The sequence below is a fragment of the Nannospalax galili genome, unplaced genomic scaffold, assembly GCF_000622305.1.
Source record: "Nannospalax galili isolate Female #2095 unplaced genomic scaffold, S.galili_v1.0 scaffold136, whole genome shotgun sequence".
NCBI lineage: Eukaryota > Metazoa > Chordata > Mammalia > Rodentia > Spalacidae > Nannospalax > Nannospalax galili.
Genome location: NW_008340872.1, coordinates 6,507,752 through 6,513,468, shown reverse-complemented (window position 1 = coordinate 6,513,468; position 5,717 = coordinate 6,507,752).

The window sequence follows — 5,717 nt, the reverse complement described above, 5'->3', positions numbered from 1 at the left end:
TTATTGTTCTACAAAAACTCAAAAGAAAACAAGGAATTTCAACAAAGTAGTGCTGGAACACTGGCATATGAATACAGAATAAGAGGGACATGAACATGACATTTTGTTAGGACTGTAAGTAAAAAGTCTTCCTAAATACATTATGGATCTGATTGTAATAGATACATTAAAAAATGTATTAGAATTCTTTTGTAGTACTCTGTTCAAATCATTCACTGTAAAATAATACACCCTGAAATGGTCTTCATCAAGAACAAACCCTGGCATATGAATACAGAATAAGAGGGACATGAACATGACATTTTGTTAGGACTGTAAGTAAAAAGTCTTCCTAAATACATTATGGATCTGATTGTAATAGATACATTAAAAAATTTATTAGAATTCTTTTGTAGTACTCTGTTCAAATCATTCACTGTAAGATAAAACACCCTGAAATGGTCTTCATCAAGAACAAACCTTGGACTGACAAAAAAATACACATTTTAAATAATATGTACATATATGCATATTCATATAGATTGATATGAGTGTAGATATCTATTTACAATGAGTAAAACAAATCACATATAAATCAAATTTAAGAGAAAAACACATACAAAAGACTTGTCCATATTAAAACCAAAATATAAAATTTCTCAAAAGCAAATGAAAAGCATCTAATAACAGTAGCTTCAGAAATATTAGGGCAATTTAAATGAAAACCACACATACCAAATGCTACTTGTCAACAGAAGTATTGAAATTTAAAAGTGTAATGTATCCATACCCAGTAGAACATGATTTAGATTAATTAGGATTTGTGTGACATTCCCCATAAGATCAAATCTCAACTGCTTCTGACATATACTAGGGCAATTTTAAGCATGCTTGGTGGCTCAAGTCTGTGTTTGGAGCACTTGGGAGGCAGAGGCAGATGGATGGTGAGTTTGAGGCCAGTCTGGGCCAAGTAAAATAAGACTCTGACTTTAAAATATTAAAACAGTCTTTCCACCTCAGAGCCACAGTAAGTAGACAAATACAAGGAAACTATGTTATTTGGACAACATGAGGTAATTATATATATGAGACTACTGTCCTTGTAGGAGCATACACAAGAATTGTGCAAACCCAAGTCAGAAGAAGTTCTAGGATGAAGAGATAGGGAGACAAGAAGCCCCAGTCCTAGAAGAGGATCTATTGGTAATTGGTACCTGCTGGGAGAGGCAAGGTCTTTTTTTTCTTTACTGGTGTGATGCCTACTAGGTTGAGCAAACTCCAAAAATAGACGCATTTCCAAAAGCACGTGGGATGCACAGATTATACTCAGTAAACCGTTAAATGGAAGAACTCTAAGGGAGGTTTCCTCTGCCTGGTAATGTGGTTTTTGTTATACAGCCCTCAGCTATACACATGAATTCATATATACATATATGTGTGTGTATTGTATATAATAAATGTATATAATATATATCATATATATAGTGTATATTTTTCAGTAGGCTTTTGAATTAGTGCATTTACATCTGGTTTTTCACACCACCTAAGCATTATTAATCTCTTCTCTCTCTCTCTCTCTCTCTCTCTCTCTCTCTCTCTCTCTCGCCTTCCCTGTTACTCCCCAATTAAAATATTCTCCATTTTCCGCATTTCCCCTTTGATAACACCTGTCTCATACTATCCTTCTCTCAAGCCCCAAGACACTCCAAAATAGCCCAGGCTATTACCACAGCCCTTGATTGCCTCCAGGAACCTGAAGGTAAGACTCTGTTGCTGAAGACAGAGCATACTTCTGACACATGATTTGGAACAATGGAAATGGAACTGATCTGGAAACCTCTTCCCTGAAAACTAGCTCCCATAGTATCAGAAGATGCCATGAAATCTGCCAAGGGAGAAAACCTATTAATGATTCCATTGAACTGTAAAGTCCAATAAACAGTGACTGGTCCAAAAACCATCTCGATGGGTGCAATAGTGGAACTTTTATCTTGAGGGCAATCAACAGTTGTGTAATTGGAATGAAGGAGCACTCAATGGGAGGGAACTCATGTGCGGTACTGTAAACATTGCCAAATCCACATGGCTGGAGAAGTCATAGAGCCTAGAGAACAACCTACCATCCATACTCCCTAGAATGACATAACTTCTTACTATATTCCAAGCCTGTATCCTTAGACTTACAGACAATTTTACATTTTAACACTCATCAAAGAAACTTCTTTTTGAAACAGATTGAGACTATTACAAAGTTTGACAACTGCTCAATGAAGAGAAAACATGTTTTGAGGTGTCCAGTCCTAAGTGACATTATCTAAAATATGGCTTTTATTCCTAAGGCTCAGGGAACAGAGAAGAACAGGGATAGAAAGAATGTTAATACATCTCTCACCTTTCACCAGCAAATCTTCCTTGTGTAACACCTGGTAATTAACCCAGAAAGCCACAAATGCCCAAAGTCTAGAGAGTAAGACACTGCAGAGTGCTTATCACTGAGTAGGACCTTATATCAAACCTCTGCCACCCAGGAATTAGGAAGCATTCAGGAAGGGTGGGTGGAAAGAGCTAAAAAACAAGTGACTGATGATCATAAGGACCGACAGTTTTTCAGGCAGCTGGGAAGTTACTCATATAAGCTTGCAGCAATGGTAACAGCATGTACAAGATCCATGCAGTCTGTAGCCATAAAAATTCTCAGCATAGAAATGGGGAAGTTAGTAAGAAGCCACAAACTTAGTTGAGAATCTATTGATAACCAATAACTACTAGGAGAGAGAGAATCAGTTTTCTTTAGGTACATGGAGCTAGATGGGTTAACCAGACTCCAGGGGATGGAGGGACACTGAAAGATATTTGAGTTCACAACTGGACTCAACAGGTTTAATATATATGACAGAGTACATGAAATGTGGCAGGGTGCTATAAAAAGAGTGCAGAGAGGGGAAAGGGCCTAAATAGGAACAAAATCTATTTTATGAAATTCACAAAATTTCAATTAAAAATTAATTTAATTAAAAAATAATAACAGAGGGCTTAAATTTGAGGGCTGTAAGTTGAAAGTGGAAATGGGGATGGAGCCTGAAAATAATTCAAATACATTGTATGACATTCTTAGTTAAGTAAAATTTTATAATAGAAATTTAAGCAAAACAAAATAACAATAGCAAAAGTAGGTCAGAAGTTTAATAATTTACAGTACAATGAATGAATTGCAATTTTAAGCCATATCAGATTGCCAAGAAAATATATTCTAGCGTTGAGTACAATGTGTGATATTTCAACCCATTCTGCTAATGTGCCCAAAACAATAAAAAAGTGAAAAAATTTTTAAAATGTTGGAAAGAAAGCTGTTCCCCAAATGTTCTTAGTGATAAGTAGATTATCTTATGCAGACCATACAAATAATTATGAGGCAGCTAGTCAAGAGATAATCAATATCAGAACCTTCAATAGGATTAGTAGACTACTTCAGCGGTACAGTATAGGACAGCTTCATATAACATTCCTTACAGTGATTCAGAATAATCTGGATGGAACTAACGATCATGAGACCACTTAAATTAACTTTAAGATTAATTATAATAATAAGTCAGGGATTTGGATATTTAAAACCCATTGCCCTAAATTAAAGTTCACACCAATACAATTTTAATTAAAAACTTAACAAGTCCATGTCAAATTACATGCCTGCTAAACACCTTCTGTGATGACTGATAGGCTTTCTCAGTCTGGAAATCTAGATTGTAACTCATCAACACACAGCACAAACCAAGAATAGCCACGTGGAAAGATGAGCTATCTCTCTGTGTGTCTAGCACTTTATGTATGATATTTATATTTCATTGACTTAATAAGAAGAATAAATTGCATCATCAGAAGAAAAACAACTGCCTTCATTTCAAATGTCATGAACAGGGTGAACAATAAGATATATGACTAAAGTTAGGGCCATATTGCCATGCCACATTAAACACAGTTAATGGAAAATGATTATAGAAACATTTCCCACTGTAAAATACACTGCCAAAATTCTAGATGAAAAATTAGCGCCTTGAGAGTGAAAGGAGAAATAACTGTTGTGCTAAAATATCCAATATTTATAAAAGAAGTCTAAATTGCTATTGAAAAGCTGTATACACCCTGACAGCTCTTAAATCTTATGCCAATAAGCTTGTAGAGTGTATAATTTATCTTCCTTGTCTGTTGTAAGCGAGGGACGTATTAGGTAAAATGGAATGTCTGAGACACTGGATTTTGCTAACGAATCATTCTTCTAACAATCTGAAGTCCCAAATCTTAAGCAGAGACCAGAGTTCCAGTATCTTCAATTATCAAACTTAGTGGTAATATCCATTTCTAAAAGCACTAACCCAGTTACATGTCTACTTAGGTAAACATGAAGAAACTGTCACGTTACACACAGGTCACCAAGTCCCCTAGGTTACATTCCTGACTTTCAAGGTTGATGCCAGACTAGCCCATTCTGCAGAGCTGAGGTTTGATATTGAAATAAATTTTAGCATTTTCAATGATCAGTATTTGATACTCTCTACATAATATGCCAAATAATATGCCTGAGAAAGCTCAGTAAATTGTTTTCTCAATACATAAATACTTGACATCGGATTATAACAAGCACAATCTTTCACCAGTTTGTGCTCTTTATTTGAGGTTCTGTTTACAAGTTCATCTTGAATTGCAGACCTCACATTCATCATATATTTTGGGGCTTCAGGATGCTCTGTTTTAAATATTTCATGCAATGTTTTTCCTGGTGGGATTTCTTGAGCATGTTTAAAACTTCAGGTTTCAGTAATAACTGCACATTGGTTACCATAAAATTTGTATTGGATTTTGAAATGAGATGTTTGTTCTCACTGCATGAGTGACAGTAGAGAAAAAGTAATATTTTAACACCCATTTTAAACTTGTTAGTTTTTACTTTTCATATGGTATTTACTATATTATGGTTTTATTTGGTAGAGATCTGAGAACAATTTAATTGCATACATATTGTGCACATTTTTATATATACATTAAATATGTTTATATAATGCAAACACTATAAATAAGGCATTGCACTGAAATGATATTTTGTGCATTGGAAATCTGCACTGAGACCATGTGCACTAAATGAATGAACATACCTTCATTTGATTCTGTCATATGCAAAGACCTTTAGTACCACAGCAGTGTATTTGGTACTGAGAGGAATTAGGATTCTGTTTTCCCTAGAAGTTCAGGATGCAATTCAGAGGCGTCAAATCCCTCACTCTGGCATTTGGAGAACAATTCATTCAAACTCAGGATCTGCTCTTTCCTCGTCTTCTGTGTATCTTAGTATGGAGTCAAATTTCCATTATATTTTACCTAAATTTGCTAATACACTAAAACAGAATTTTCTTGATATTATTTTTCTTTTTTGCCATATTTATACCAAATATAGTTAAAACATAATTTCAATTCCAGTGCACATATGTAAGACAGGCTATCACTGTTACTTCCATTAAAAGACATGAAATATTTGGCATTGCTAATGGGGATTCTAAGTACTATAAAATAAGCAAAACGAAAAAAATTAAATACCAGTCAAAAAATCAAGTACTGTTAACTAAGCCAAGTTGAGCTATTCCTTGGGATATATTGCACTAGTGAACTGAAAATTCCACTGGCAAGGAAGGTAACCTGGGGTAATCATTCATCTCAGACATTAGTAAACATACTCTTCATTTTAATCA